General features: G+C 43.6%; 1 long non-coding RNA gene across 1 annotated transcript in view; it reads left to right on the forward strand.

The window, feature by feature from the left end:
* Window positions 1-3472: 3472 nt before the first annotated feature.
* The window catches only part of LOC128345718 (uncharacterized), a 209943-nt gene continuing 196707 nt past the window's right edge, over window positions 3473-16708 (forward strand). The window contains exon 1 of the long non-coding RNA XR_008316596.1: window positions 3473-3606. This is a non-coding gene — a long non-coding RNA (uncharacterized LOC128345718). The remainder of the gene's footprint in view (window positions 3607-16708) is intronic.

Below are 16708 nucleotides of genomic sequence, written 5' to 3' on the forward strand. Positions count from 1 at the left end.
TGATGCTAATTATATAAAGGATATATAATTATGTGAAGGAGTATTTCCTTTATCTGACTTGAATCTCCTGCCAATCAGTGTCATGGAATGACCTTGGATTCTAGTATCACAGGGAGGGGGTGAGGGAAGAAACACTTCTCGTTATCTACTTTCTGCACAACATGAATAGTTTCCTAAACAGCTGTCATATGCCCCCTTACTCACCCTTTATAATGCTAAAAAGAGTCACATGTATTAACCTGCCCTCATGAAGAAGTGCTTCATGCTTTCTTTACCTTTTGAGGTCTACAATATCCCTTTCTGGTTTTTGGCAACCAGAATGTTTCAAGTATGGCCATACCATAGATTTGTATAAGGGGCATTACAATATTTGTGGCTTTATTTTTGATCCTGTCTCTTTAGGAGGCAATCCCAGAATGCCTTGGGTTGAGAAAATCATGTGAGAGAACTGGGGGAGCAGTTTTAGTTTCACAGCAGAACCCTGTGTGGATGATCCATGTATCCTGGAGCTCTGACAGTCCTAGGCTTAGATGGACTAGAAATTAGACACAGTCCACAGATATGTTGTACTTGGTTTCCTCTCATCAATCTGAGTTTATGCACTGAACCTTTCCAGTAAGTTGTAAGCAATAGTTAGTTGTGTTATGCTCCTGCTCTCGCATATTTAATAAGCCAACTCTTCAAGCAAAAATGTTGAGCAGAGATAACTTTTCTGCACTGCTTCCGTATCCCTGATTATGAGTACTCCAATGCAAGTCACATTGGCCACATTCACACGTAACGGCGTTAGAGGGACCCATGGTTTCCTTACCATTATATCCAAACCCAGCCAACTCTGATCCCGTTGGCAGCACAACCCAAGGTCGTGCTGATGAGACACCAATTTGAACCCTCTATTTGGAGTGAGTTTCGCTGCTCCAAACCAAGGGTCCAGAGCCTCCTTTTCATCCGAATGCAGCACTAGAGGCTGCATTTGGCTGAACTGGAGTTGAGGAAGGAAGCTCCTCCCTCCCTCCCTCCCTGATTGGCAGGGTGGTCTGTCCTTCTGTAAAGAAGGAAGCCCACACAGCCAGCAGCCCCGCCTCTCTGCCTCACTGACTGCCATGAGGACACTCTCCTGGATGTCCGAATGGGGGCAGTTCTGCATTACATGTAAATACGGCCATTGGGAGTTAGTATTTTCTGTTAAACAAATTTCTACCCAGTTACTAAACTTTTTTGTCATCTCTGTAATTTGAATGTAAAAGCTATTGTAAAATCTAATAAAATTGTAAAATGCAAAAAACTCCCCAACTCTTTGTCATCTCCACTATCTCGGGTTTTCTGTTAAATTAATTCTTATGCACTCAGATAACTCTTTTTGTCATCTTAACTTTCTGCTCAATTTCATATGAAACCATTATACCTGGGTGTCTGCATGAAGCATCAGAGAAGCAGCAAGTGTTAAGAAAAGATTGCTTTTTTGTCATGTAAATAGATTCATTTAGGCTTTCAAACCAACTTTTAAGCAGCTGGACAAAGGAAGTGGTTCTCCAGAATGCTGAGCAAATGGTCAGCTTCATGTTCTCTACTTTAAAAAAAGGTTAAGCCTTTAAAGTCTTAGTTAAACACAAAACATATCAGTGTGTAAATTTATTTAAGTTAAAAACACTGAAGTACCTGTACTCCAAAATGCAGCCTCATTAAAAAGGTATCTCAGGAGGATTAAAGCCTCCTTAGGTCCCATTTTGACTTTTGCCTACGTCATTGGCCTCCATCTCTCCCTGCTGCATAACCCTTTGTTACTACGATGCTTTTTGGTTCTCTTTTCTTTTTCAGTTGTCTACATTTTGCCTTTTATGAAGTATCTTCATAATTGTATGTGGTTCAGTGGTTCAATTAAAAACAACAACCAGATTCTCATTTTACTTTGGGTACAGAGCACCAAACTTAATGTACTGAGGGCTGTGAATCTGACCTCTCATTGATCATAACATATTAGGACTGTGGGACTTGTTATGTTTGTGTGGGGGAGGGGGGGAGGGGGGTTAACCCCTTCCCATTGCAGTTACTATTTTTCCATAGAACAAATCATACAGGTATCATTTGGGGAAAATGGCATAAGTTGAGCATACAGTTAACCCCCTCCCCACAAGCACTATGGTCTCAATCAGGTGGGCTCCCTACAAAGCTGTGATCTTTTTAAAGAAACCCAGAAGATCTTGCACATGGGTCTTCTCTGTCTTGTCTAGTTGGCTCTTAGGTTCCCACACCCCATTATTCATCCAGTGTGAATTGTGTGCACATGTAGAATTATGCTACCTCCTAAATGAGCAAAGAGGCACCTTTTTAAATTGGCGATTCTCTTTATTGAGCAGGGGGAGAGCAACTGGCCCTATCCAACCCTAGCACAGCATCCCTCAATGGTTGTTGCTGGTGTCTATCTTTTGTTTCTTTTTTAGATTGTGAGCGCTTTGGAGACAGGGATCCATTTTATGTATTTATTTATATCTATGTAAATGGCTTTGGGAACTTTGGTTGAAAAGTGGTATGTAAATCAGGGTGGCCAGAACCTAAGGGGTATACTCATGGGTCAAATGGGCCGTAAGCCAGAATTTGGCTTTTAAAAAGCCCAATCTGGCCACCTAGATGTAAATATTTGTCATATTTGTATTTGTATGTGCGTGCAATGTTTTAAAAAGAAACAACTGTTGGCGGAAGATCAAATCACCACTGCCACTTTTTTTTTTTTTTTGTAAGATAAGCATGTTCTTCCACACCAGTGCCTTTCACACTTGATGGGTCAGGTGTATATTACATGTATTTGCATATATTTGGGCTTGTGTACCCAAGAGCCAAGCCACCTAATGGCGCAGCGGGGAAATTACATGATTAGCAAGCCAAAGGTTGCTGGTTCGAATCCCCGCTGGTATGTTTCCCAGCCTATGGGAAACACCTATATTGGGCATCAGGGATATAGGAAAGATGCTGAAAGGCATCAACTCATACTGGTAAAGCCCTCCTGTATTCTATCAAAGATAACCACAGGACTCTGTGGTCGCCAGGAGTTGACACCGACTCGACAGCACACTTTACTTTAAACAAGTGCCAAAAGTTCTACACTGCAAACAGAAGTTGAGTGGGAACAGAAAACACTGAAAAACATCACACATCTTATATACTACAAGTATGGAACTTGGATGATTCACTCCCAGGAGGAGTTTTGAGGTCAGTTTAGAATATTTCTGGAACATGAAACAAGTAGGGACAAGTAGGTGTCACTGTGAATAGCCAGGCTCTGTTCACAGTTGATGTGGGATTGCAGGGGGAGTGGTGGCAGCAAAGGAATGATATCTGCCTATGTTCATGCAGGCAAGAGATAGCCATGTGTGGCATATGGGTCAGAGTAGTATAATCTCCCCATATGTTCCTCAGTATATGGCCCTCTTTCTTTTAACCCAGTACAAATGCAGTTATCTTTTCCAACGGTGTTAAAATACTGTAGCGGTATTTACAACATGCAGACTGTTCCTTATGCTTCTCCTGCTTGAAGGGAGACTTCCAGCTTTTCACACAATTAGAAAGATGGACCCTACTTAACACCATGTGTAGAAAAAATCGAGGAAGGTAAGATGACAAGTACTTAATTGTCAGTAAACATAGAATTAATTCTAAATTAGCAAGCACATTTTGAATTTATGCTCTTTCTCAGCAGCTTCTCTTTTCAGAAAAATAATGTGTGTGTGTGTCTGTTTCTAAAGTACAGAGTATCACCGGGTAGACCAGAAGGTTGCAACCCATGTGGCAATATAGCAAGGGAGATTCACATGAAGAAGCAAGCTTATGCATGTACAGATGATGTGGATGTAGATGTGTGATGTACATCTGGGTGTGCATTTGCATCCACATTGTGCTCATTGAACTGTCTGGATGTGGATTTTGGTGTAGACTAGTTTTGAAGAGACTAATTGTGCATGACTAAAGCAGGAGAAGGAGCAGGGGCAGGAGCAGGGCCTCTGCATATATTGAGGGCTGCGTTTATTTACAGCTGTTCATGAATAGGTATATGAATGAATCATTATCTTTTACAGAGTATTTTGTGTATGGCGTTCTTATACAGTACATTGATAACTGTGAGTAACTGTTATAGATTGCATCAGAATATTCTTGTGGAGCAATGTGAGGCAGGTGTAGTCCCTGGTGAAGCCTTTATCTCTAGCATAGGAGGAGATGTTCTAGGACAGGGGTGGGGAACCTTGGCACTCCAGCTGTTTTTGGACTACAACTCCCATAATCCCCAGCCACAGAGGCCAATAGCTAAGAATTATGGGAATTGTAGGCCAACATCTTCAGGAGTGCCAAGGTTCCCCATCCCTGTTCTAGGAGAAAGTCTTAAGGTCACACAAATCCATCCCCAAGTGCTTGGAGGTCTTGCAAGAATCTTTTAGGGACTACAGGGAGGCTGTTAACAGGAGATCAGCAGATCTCCAAGGCTTAACTGCAAGTGTTAGGCTCCAGCGAGGGCTTTTTTCCTCGAGAAGTAGCAGCTGCAGGGGGGCTTGATCTGAATTGGGACCATGGCCCCTTACAGTCCTGATTCTGATCTGGCTGTTCTTGTTAAAATAAAAGCTAAGCCCATCGGTTCTAATGGTAGCCTTAATATAACATAAAGTTTGGTCCTTAGTTGAAGGACAGTGGAGGGAAAGGAAACTGGGCTAAACTCCACCCACTTCTTCAAGATGGCCTAGATCTCCAGGGCCAGGCTGTTCTGTACCTGGAGATGCCAATGGCAGGATAGAAGCCAGATGGGAATGTGGGTTAGGTTTGCTGAGATCTGCTGCTGCTGTGTGTGCCTGGTTTCCTTTCCTGCGTCTAGACTCTGGAGCCCAGTCCAAATTGGTAGAGCCAGAAGCTTTACAAAGCTAAGATGCTCAAACGCACATAGATGATGTCAGCATGGGCTTACTGAACCAACTGCTTCCTATTTCTAGTGCCCAGCTCTCCGATCATTGACTTCTTTACAGGGCTGAACAAGCAGCATGCACCACTCATCCGCTTTACATCCCCTTTCCCCAATGGCTTGGGGAACCTACATTCGTTTTCAGCAGTTTAGGCTGCTGAAGTTAGGATGTGTTCCCAATTTTCCCCTGCAACACGGCTGTTTCCCATGTCCTTTGAAAAGACAACAGCTCACATTTTCTGCCCTGTGGAAGACAACATCATGTAGGCCAATCACATTCCCATCTCTGTGCAGAGCTAATGACATCACAGCAGAGAAAGACTTTGTTGGTGGCACAGTTCCATAGCATACTTAACATTATTGCTAATTTCACCTCGATCTGCACAACTGGGTTGGAATGTTCCTTTTCTCTACATCAGGGGTGAGCAAACTTGGCCCTCCAGCTGTTGTTGAACCATAACTCCCATCTTCTCCAGCCTCAATAAATTGGTCCCCATATCTTAAGAAGGATATTGTAGAACTGGAAAAGGTGCAGAAGAGGGCAACCAAGATGACCAGTGGCCTGGAGCACCTTCCTTATGAGGCAAAGCTGCAGCATCTGGCCTCTTTACTTTGGAAAAGAGGTGCCTACAGGGAGACATGATAGAAGAGTATAGAATCATGTATGGAGTAGAGAGAGTGGACAGAGATATATTTTTCTCCCTCTCTCACTACACTAGAACCAAGGGTCACCCTATGCAACTGAAGACCAGGAAAGTTTGGACCAACAAAAGGAAGTACATTTTCACCCAGTGCATAGTTAATTTATGGAATTCTCTGCAACAAAATGTGGTGACAGCCCACAACCTGGATGGCATTAAAAGAAGCTTAGATGAATTCATGGAGAACAGGTCTATCAATGGCTACTAGTCTGGTGTCTATGGGCCACCTCCAGCCTCAGAGGCACGATGCCTCTGAATACCAGTTGCAGGGGAGCAACAGCAAGAGAGAAGGCATGCCTTTGCCTCTTGCCTGTGGGTGCCCCAGAGGCATCTGATGGGCTACTGTGTGCAACAGAATGCTGGACTAGATAGTCCTTGGGTCTGATCCAGCTGGGCTGTTCTTATGTAAGATGAGAATCATAGTTCAGCAACTGTTGGAGGGACACCCCTGTTGTACATCAATACTGAACACATGCCAAGAAATCTGGAGGAACTTTTTCAAGGGTTGCCTCTGCAATGCCTTCTCCCTCTTTCCTCACTGCTCCACAAAGAGAGTAATGTCCAGTGGTGCCTCCGAAATTACCTCCAGACAATCTCTCAAAAAACCAGGTACGTTCAATTATATAGAGCAAATATGTCCCAAGATCCTCAAGTGGACTATCTGGAGCATCAAAAGGTAACAAAATCCCTTCTCATTCTGCCTCCTTTCCCCACTTCTTCGCTGCCAGATGAGACTCCTTTGTTCTGCTCCCTATCGCGTCAAGATTAAAGTGCTGATCCTCTCTTTGAAAATGATGTCACTTTTTTTGCCTTGGCACGGAGAGAAAGTTCATTACAAATCTGCACTGTGACTGATGGCTTTGAACAGATACGGGTGGAGAAGGGGGAAAAACACATTCCGGCAAAGGTATAAAACTCAAAAGAGACAGGCTGACAGTTCAGCTGGCAATGAGAAAGATGGAAGGAGGAAGGAGAAATGGATGTTTGGTGTAAATATCTCTCCCATCGCCTCATTTATAGCCATTGAAGAGTTGGCTTTTATTTCCTTGATGGTTTTCATCTTGAATCGATTCAATGGATTAGGGATCTTTGGAGAGTTCACTTCAGCAATGCCAAGCACCTCCAATTATACATTGTTCCAAACAGATTAGTACAAAGGCATTTATGGCAGCGAGGGAAAGAGAGACAGTTTCTTCTTCATTACTAGAAGCTGGGAAATGATTTTCTGTGAAGCAGGTCAATCCTAATGGCAGCTTTTGGGTATTTCATGGTGATTGGCACCTGGACAGTGTCAGGTAGTAAAATCAGGTAGGGCAGATGTAACATGCCATGACAAATGCTCTTTGGATCTAACAGCCAGCCCCCAAATTTAGGAGCCAGGCGATGAATACATGGCAAAATTACCGGATTTAGTAACAGTCCTTCAAAAATGGGAGAGGGTAAATGGGCTTCTCTTTAGCCTTTTTACAAGTAACATATTTAGAAGAAAAACAGGGCTGTTTGAGAAAAATAAAGATTTTATTGAATAACTGTTATTGACTATCCTAGTCAAGGTGCCACAGTTTGTTTGTTTGATTGATTGGTTTCTACACTGCCCCTCCAAAAATAGCTAAGGGCAGTTTGCACAGAGAAATAAATAAATAAGATGGATCCCTGTTCCCAAAGGGCTTACAGTCTAAAAAGAAACATAAGCTAAACACCAGCAACAGTCCCTGGAGGTACTGTGCAGGGGGTGGATAAGGCCAGTTACTCTCCCGTTGCTAAATAAAAGAGAATCACCACATTAAAATGTGCCTCTTTGCCAAGTTAGCAGGGGTTCTACAGTTACATTTGTAGGTGCCATGCCTCTCTGGTAGAGTGGTTTCAGGGAGCAGCTTTGTAATGATGTGAAATGCTGATACACGTGTTTGTGTGTCCCCTCACCCCCTGCCTTCTATATTATTTTCTTCCATGATCTTTAGTTTCACTGTGACAGCAAATAAATAGTATGCATAGAGTGTAACAACAGATATGACAACACAGTATTGCAAAACATGACTCCACATTGCAGATGTAATATGCCAACAATGTGTGCAAAGACACAAGCACTGCTAATTCAGACCCAGATGCTAATAGGCATGGGATGAGTCCTATATGCTACACTTAAACCAACCTTGGATATAAGCAAATTTGTGTGTGTGGGGGGGAGTTTGTTGTGATTGTTGTCCTGTTGTCCTGTATGCAATCATTTCTTTTGTCTTGCTGTCATTCCTGGTCAAGCAGGTTTTGCAGGTTTTGATTATGCCTTCAAAACCTGCAGATCCTCTTGGTTCAGAGAAGTGATAGAAGGCCAAGTGATGGAGTTAAATCAAAAGTGGAAGTTTACTGTAGTACAAAATGAATGAGTGTGTATACTCTGGAAAAATGATGTAGCACAGGCGATTCCTTAGTCAGAATGTCAACCACTTCCAACTCTTCTGAAAATTATTGGCTGACATCTGACTAAGGAATCACCGGCGCTACATGAGAACTGGTGGCACTCCCAATGGCTTAGAGTAACTCAGCAGTGGCGATTGTGCATGGGGAGGGCAAATTTCAGTTACCAACCCTTCCCCCAGAAGTGCGCTGTGCAACACAAACATATGTCCCTGAGGGTCACATAGCCCACAGGGACATATTTTTGTGTAGTGCAGAGTACTTCCAGAGGACAGGGAGGTCACTGAAATACACACACACACACAAGCACCCATGCTGCATACATCAGGAATTAACTGGGTGTGTTGCTGCTTCTCATGTAGTACTGATGCTTCATTAGTCTGGATGTTGGCCATTATCTCTTGCCAGACCTAAAGCAGTTTCCTGGTGGCTTTGTAAAATTATACATGCTGTGGAGTACTGATTGTAGTTTTAAAAAAAAGTTTAGTTAAAAATTACTTGTGCTGCTATATTTTATTTTATTTTATTTTATTTTATTTTAGTATTGATTGATTGATTGATTGATTGAATTTCTATACCCTCTGAAATGCACATCTCTGGGCAGTTTACAATAAAAACACAATTAAAACATTAAAGCAATCTAAAATTTAAAACATGTTAAAAGTGTTAAATATTAAAACTGTAAATCTAATTAAAAGCCTGGATGAATGGATGTGTCTTGACCAGGCCTGCTCAACTTAGGCCCCCCAGCTGTTTTTGGACTACAGCTCCCATAATTCCCAGCCACAGTGACCAATAGCCAAGGATTATAGGAGTTGTAGGCCAACATCTGCAGGAGGGCCGAAGTTAAGCAGCCCTGGTCTTGACTAACCTTTTAAAAGTTGTCAGAGATGGGGAGGCTCTTGTTTCAGCAGTGAGAGCATTCCAAAACCTCGAGGCAGCAATGGAGAAGGCCCGTCCCTGAGTCCCGGATGGGCCGGTGGAAACTGTAGATGAACCTCTCCAGATGATCTTAATGGGCAGTGGAGATCACGACGAAGAAGACGTACTCTTAAATACCCTGGGCCTTTATGGGTTATAACCATCACCTTGTATTTTGCCCGGAAACTTATCAGCAGCCAGTATGGTTCTTTCAATACGGTAGTAATGTAGTCTCTCTGAGATGACCCAGAGACCAACTTGGCTGCTGTATTCTGGTCCAACTGCAGTTTCCAGACTGCATACAAAGGCAGCCCCACATAGAGCGCATTGCAGTAGTCAAGTCTAGTGGTTACCAGCTTATGTACCATTGTTCTGAGGTCATTTATCTCAAGAAACAGACGCAGGCTGATAAAAATCACATCTGGCCACCGCCTCATCCTGGGACACCAGAGAGAGGTTTGGATCCAGAAGCACGCCCAGACTGTGCACCTGTTCGTTCTGGGGAAGTGTGACCCCATCCAGAACTGGCAGATCAAAATAGTCTCTGGAGTTCTGACCCTGCACAATAAGTACCTCCATCTTATCTGGATTCAATGTCAGTTTGTTATCCCTCATCCAGCCCATTACTGTCTCTAGGCAGGCATTTAGGGAAGTCATGCCTTCTCCTGATGATGTTGACATGGAGAAATAGATTTGGGTGTCATCAGCATACTAATTACACCCTGCACTAAATCCCCTGATGATCTCTCCCAGCAGTTTTGTGTAGATAATAAACAACATTGGAGACAATACAGAGCCCTGAGGGACATCATATGAAAGTTCCAGTTTTGAAGAACAGTGTCCAAGTGACAACATCTGGAATCTGCCTGAGAGGTAGGAGCTAAGAGGTAGGAGCCTCCCACCCCCAATCCCCTCAGACACTCCAGAAGGATACTATGGCTGATAGTATCAAAGCCGCTGAGAGATCCAAAAAGACCAACAGAGTCACATGCCCTCTGTCGATTCCCAGTTGGAGATCATCCATCAGGCCGAGCAAGGCAGTCTCCACCCCGTAGCCCACCTGAAAGCCAGTTTGAAATGGTTTAGATAAACAGTTTCCTCAGTTCTTTATATGTTTTCACCAGCTTTTTATATGTTGCTTGGTCTGGGGGTTTAGTGAGGTCAACCTTGCCAGGTACCTGGATTGACAAGCAGAGTTCTCTAGATGTCAAATGCATGCTATAGAGTCAGTTGGAAGTTAACTTTCTCTACTGGAATAACACCCCATGCCTAAAGCATTCACTAGCATAAATGGCAGTATATATTATAGGAGAGGACTATTGAAGATAAATGGTGACAACCAGTACAGGAACCATCACATATGCCCTTAACTGTTGGTGAATATTCACTCACATCCAGATCCACACCTCCTAAGTATCAGGAACACCTCAATCCCCAAGGCTGGAGGGGATATGGCTTAACTCCTGCTTCTTTGACAGGTTAATTCTAGTCTCACATCAGTTATTTTTAGATATTTAAACTAGCTATTACCCTTGGAATGCGATCTCACGCACACCTGGACATTTGCACATATGTTGAGGAAAATTTTACAGCCATCAAAACTGTCGGACCTAATATACACTCTATTTGAAAATGACAAGCAAATCTCCAGACCTTGCTGACATGCAAAAACCTTAGTAACAGATCTTTATTTACCGAGATCCCTTGCCCAGAGGCACCAAATGGTTTGCATCGAGCTATTAGACAGGGTGAGACAAGTTTAAATCATTATTGTCTCTTTTTCAAACCGGCTTCTCTGTAACATGCCTTTCAAGGTCCTTTAACAAACACCTTCCCATTGGTCCCATTTCTGGAGGGATACATTTTGCACAATACATTCCTGTCAAGGACTGTACAAGCACCGGTGAAAGATATTCACAAAGCACCTTTTAAATTTGTTTTCCCTTTCAGGAGGCAGTCAAATAATTGTGTCTCATTAAAAACACACACACACACACACACACCCCTCAGCCTGCTTTGCAAAGCTCAATGATGTGTAAGTTTAATATAATGTCAGTGTCCCTCTCTTCCAATTTGTAGCACTGAGACACTTTCCATGAAGTGGTCCACTTAATATTAGTTGCACAGGTGTGACCTCTTCATGTTCCTTCTGAAAGAATTAAATTCCTTCCTTTATCCCTCCCAAGACCCAAATTTTGTCCTTTTACTGAAACTTCCATAATTAGATCCCCTCCCCAAATGGTTAAAATAGGCTTTTCTGAAGCCTATCTTTCTGAAGAATATATATATATGTATGTATGTCTCCAGACAGGAGGAAAAGGCTTGCTGTTTTCAAAATGAAATTGGCTCCTTTTCAGACCACCTATTCAATGTAGCCACCTTTCTGGCTCTTGCAGCCATGTTATTGCCAAGACAATGCCATATACTTGCTCACAATCATCAATGTGAGTGGGAGACATGCTTTTTACATCACTGTTATTGCCAGACATCTCACCAATATTGCAGCTGCCATGGGACCATGAAGTCATCTATAATGACAATGGCTGACTGGTTCCATTGGCAGGAGATCGTTCTTTTCACCATAGTAGTAGACACCACAGACACTTCTGTCTGAAAATACATTGCTGTGCATGTTTCACAAATATGAAATGTCTATGAACAGAAGTGTGTGCGTATACACACACATGCTGAAAAAATGTGTGTGTGAGTGAGAGAGAGATTTTAGTTTTTTCCTTCATTTTCACATAGGGCTGGTTTGGATGGGTGTCACCCTGCCCATGCATTAAAGTCAGGGATACACTGAGAGCACACCTGCCTGGTCTGATGTCACAGGAGGACATCCCAATGCACTCTTGTGGCATTCCTTGATTGCATGACAGGGTGTTTATCTGAACCACTCCCCTACACATGCGCCAAAACCCTGTGGTTTTGGAGCATGTGTAGAGGGGCAAATCAGATGAACTCCCTCCTCATGCAATTAAGGGATGCCCCAAGAACTTGTTGGGTTGCTATCCTATGATGTCAAGGTAGGTGCACTCTTGGTGCATCCCCAGCCTTATTGCTTATGCTAGGCAGCACTCATCCAAACCAGCCCCTAGTATTTAAGAGGCAGATGGTCTCACTGAGGCTGGAGATAAATAATACAAGCTCTTTTCACACATTGTAATGAATGTACCTGGAGAGACAAGAAATAGGATCACTGCAGCAAGCTCTGTACAGACCTCAAAACATCTTCAGAGAAACCCTGTATATACAGCTATATAGGGTTCTCTTTCTGTGATCATGAACCTTTCTTTTTCTCCAGCTGAGATTCATAGGTCTAAGGTACATATGCTGAACATTGGCACATATGCTGGTGCTCTACTGCAATGTGCTCTACACTGGGTTGCCTTTGTGCAGCCTGAGATGACCCAGAGTATGAGAGGCCAGAGACAACCTAGAGTCCAGAAACTGCAGTTGGTACAGAATGTGGCAACCAGGTGGGTCTCTGGGTCATCTCAAAGAGCCCATATCACTCCTATACTAAAAGAGCTACACTGGCTGTCAATATGTTTCTGAGCAAAATACGAAGAGCTGGTTATAATCTATAAAGCCCTAAACGGCTTAGACCCTGGGTATTTAAGAGAACATCTTCTTCGCCATGAGCCCCATAACCCATTGAGATCATCTGGAGAGGTTCATCCGCAGTTGCCACCAGCTCATCCGGTGGCCACTCAGGGATGGGCCTTCTCCGTTGCTGCCCTGAGACACTGGAATGCCCTCCCTGCTGAGATAAGAGCCTCCCCATCTCTGACAAATTTTTAAAAGTACCGAACGACTTATATCTTCGCTCAAGCTTTTTAGTTTGACTGTGGTTTTAAATTGTTTTAAGGTTTTTATCTTCTTTGTTTTAACTGTTCTGTGTGGTGGTAAACTGCCGAGAGATGAATGGGGTGGTATACACATTTGATACATAAACAAAATAAATTGAAAAAGGCAGAGCCTGCTGCAATGTTCCTACTAATATATCTAGCTATATTCAGAAACAATATTTCAAAACGGCAAATGCCATATTCAGCTTGCTCAATCAATATGGGTGACCACATTTAGCTCTTCTAGCTGTAGCCTTGGGAGCAACAAAGGGCCAAATGGCATCTTTGCACAGCTCTGATAGTGGATGGAAAATTTCAACAGCACAGATTTAGTAGCATGAACACAGATTCTTAGACTTTTTGGACATTTCAGATAATGCAGAGCAAATGATAATGCATTTGCTAAACATGAAAAGTATGGTAAGTTCATTCCGCACTGGTCCAAGTGATGGAAAACAATCCTGAATGTGTTGCCTTCTGATGTAACTAAATGTCCTACTTTATTGTCTCTTGAATAAATGGCTATGTGTCTATACTTTGAGATACATCTGATCCTGAAGTGCTTCCTTTGAAACATGACATTGTAATACCTGCATATTTAAGACACGGCTCGTTTAATAATGCATGAGTAGTGGAACAGAATAATATATTTGTGAAAGACAGTAAAGGAGGGGGGGATCCAGAATATTTTAAAGATGTTTTAAATATTAATTAGATTAAAATTGAGGCTTTCATGGCACACATTTTCCAATTTAAGTTATGAAAAGTGCTGCCAATTAACCAAAAATATCCTGCTGTGATTCATAATGTCATTTTTTAACGTGGGGGAGAGACAGGCGTGGTTCGAGCCATCACAACTCTCCCCCTCAAAGGTGAAAGCGGAAACATGGCCATGATTTTGATGTGAGGAGTGTTAAGTTAAGCTTTTCGAGATATCCCATAGTTCTGCCCTGTGGAATTAACAAAAAACTTAAAAGGTGAAATATGCCAAGCACTTCTTCTGTTCCATGTCTTGCTAATGTAACTTCATTAAATTGTCAGGCAGGCCAATCTCAGCCCTTGATCTTCCATCGAGATGTAATTACTTTCCTTGAGCAATACTGTATGTAGCTACCATTGCTCGGCTCCTAGCTGTTTCCTTATGATGCTGTATGCGGGTATGTGTGCATGCATACAGAGATGGCCCTTCTGTGGGGCAGGGTGAGGTAGCTTCTTCAGGCGGGGAGGGCTGCAGGGGGCAGTAGGTGCCAGGTCTCCACTACCATGGGCACCATCAACTGCTGCTGCTGTTTCTTTGTACCACTTGGATGCTTGTTTTGCCCTCATTGTCATTTTGCCTCCTTGTCCTGCTGGAGCACACCTCTTCTCCCACCCCTTGACTAGGAATGCCACATCTACCTCTGCCTAGCTTTGTGGCATAGCCTGAGAATGCTCACATATACCACTGCTTCAGCCGCATGGCCTGAGAATGCTGAGCATGCACTTTAAAGCAGGAAGAGCATCATATTGCCCTTCACCTCTGCAGCAAAATGTCTTGGCCTTCCCCTATATGCATGAAAAGGTCATCACATGGTGTACATGTGCTGCTGCTGCTGTTGTTGTTGTTATTCTATTTATACACAGTTTACCAGATATTATTGACTGGATTTGGTACTTTAATTATCGGGCCCTTTCCAAGGGTTTAGGATAACTAAAGAAAAATTAAAGATAGCGTCGAAGTATTCATGCTGTCCCAAGTAGTGTGGTCTTCTGTAGCTGCTGCTGCTGCTGATCAATTCCATTCCATTCCATTCCATTTACATACCGCCTGACTCCAAAGGCTCTAGACAGTTCACAAAAATAAGCACACACACAAAAAATCAGACAAACTATTAAAGCCACTTTAAAACCTTCAACAATTACTAAAAGCTGGGCTAAAAGAAGCTCAGGCTTCATCCCTCCAAGACCAAGTTGCTTTTGTTCAGTTTGCAATCTGGCCAATTGCCATGTGTTAGTTTATCTCTTGTGCTTCCCTTGAGAGAGACATTTCATGATCTGGGGGTCCTCCTGGACTCATGGCTCCTATTTGAACAACAGGTGGAGGCCGTGGCCAGGGGTGCCTTTGCCCAGCTTTGTCTGGTTTGCCAGTCATGGCCTTTTCTCAACCGGTAGGCCCTGGCAACAGTAACTCAAGCCTTTGTGACCTCTCAATTGGATTACTGTAATGTGCTCTACCTAGGGTTGCCTTTGAAAATGATTTGGAAGCTTCAACTAGTCCAGAATGCAGCGGCCCACCTCCTTTTGGGTGGCTGTAGATTTTGTAGTGCCACACCTCTTTTATGGTTGCTGTACTGGTTGTCTGTTTGCTTTCAGGTCCAATTCCAAGTGCTGGTTCTCACCTACAAAATCCTTATTGGCTTAGCACCTGTATACCTCCAGGATTGCCTCTCTTGGCTGGTTGCATTCCGTCCTGTGAGGTCTTCCCAGCTGGCCCTCCTTAGTGTCCCAGGGCCTGGTATAGTGTGTGGTGCCCGGGCCTGTAGGAGGGCCTTCTCTGTGGCTGCCCCTCTTCTTTGGAACACTCTTCCCCCCAGATTCATTCAGCCCCCTCCTTAGTTGCTTTTAAGGCCCTTCATAAGACCTATCTGTTTAAGACTCTTGTAAAGGCTGCTAAAGACACTAAACCACAAAAGTCTATAGGGAGTGCATTCCACAACCCAGGAGTGACTAGAGAGAAGGCTCGCTCCCGAGTCACCACCAGATGAGCTGGCAGCATCCGGAGATGGACCTCTCTCGATGACCTAAATGTGCGGTGGGGATCATGCAGAAGAAGGAGTTCTCCCGGATAACTTGCTCCTAAGCTGTTTAGGGCTTTAAAGGTAATTACCAGCACTTTGTATTTTGCCTGGAAACCTATTGGCAGCCAACACAGTTGTTTTAAAACAGGCACAATCAGGGGTGTAACTACCATTAGGCAAGGGGAGACAGTTGTCTTGGGGCCCCACTGCCTCAAGGGCCCCCCCAGAGGCAGGTCACATGACTCCCCGCCCACCTGTGTTGTACCCCCTGGATCTTTTAAGTACCAAGCAACACCTTTGTAAGGGAGAGAGGAAGAATGATAGGATTTTCCATGCAAAAAGCTGGTATTAGCAGATATGTTCCAAATTTCTTATTCATAATGGGGATGTGAGTGTGAGTGCACTATATATTGTGAAGTGTGTTTGTGTGTGTATATCAGTGAGGGGCCCATTTTAAAATCTTGTCTCTGGGCCCACTCCAACCTTGCTACGCCCCTGGGCACAATATGGTCTCTCTGAGAAACCCTGGAGGCCAATCTAGCCTCTGCATTTTGGACCAACTGAAGTTTCTGAACTACATACAAAGGCAACCCCACATATACTGCACTGCAGTAGTCAAGCTTAGAGGTTACCAGAGAGTGCACCCATAATTCTGAGATCATGGTCTTCAAGGAACAGTTTTGAGAGAAACATGACTGGAATGAGATGCCTGTGGCTACTGGGTAAAAAGGAACAAGGGTAGAGGCACAGCAGGAGCGCTCTTTTGTGAGGCAAAGTGAGGTGGTTGCCTCAAGTGGCAGACTATTGTGGCACTAGAAGGGTGGCAAAATGCACCTCGTCCTATGCCATTGCCTCAACTGCCTTGCTTTGCTGCCCATCATCAGAAAACCTCTTTCCCTGACTGATGACTTGGTAAAGAGACACTCAGAGGGTCCTCTCTCATGCACTGCAGGGCATGCCAAGAAGATGGGGGGAGAGTGTGTGCTGAGTCAAATATGGCAGGTGCGGCAATGAACAAGAAGAAAGGGAAGAAAGGGTGCACATGCGTGCATGCACACATGCACCATTAGGTGGTGTACACAAATACAAAACAGAGTAAGAACA

This window comes from Hemicordylus capensis, chromosome 1 (assembly GCF_027244095.1).
Source record: "Hemicordylus capensis ecotype Gifberg chromosome 1, rHemCap1.1.pri, whole genome shotgun sequence".
NCBI classification, from domain to species: Eukaryota; Metazoa; Chordata; class Lepidosauria; order Squamata; family Cordylidae; genus Hemicordylus; species Hemicordylus capensis.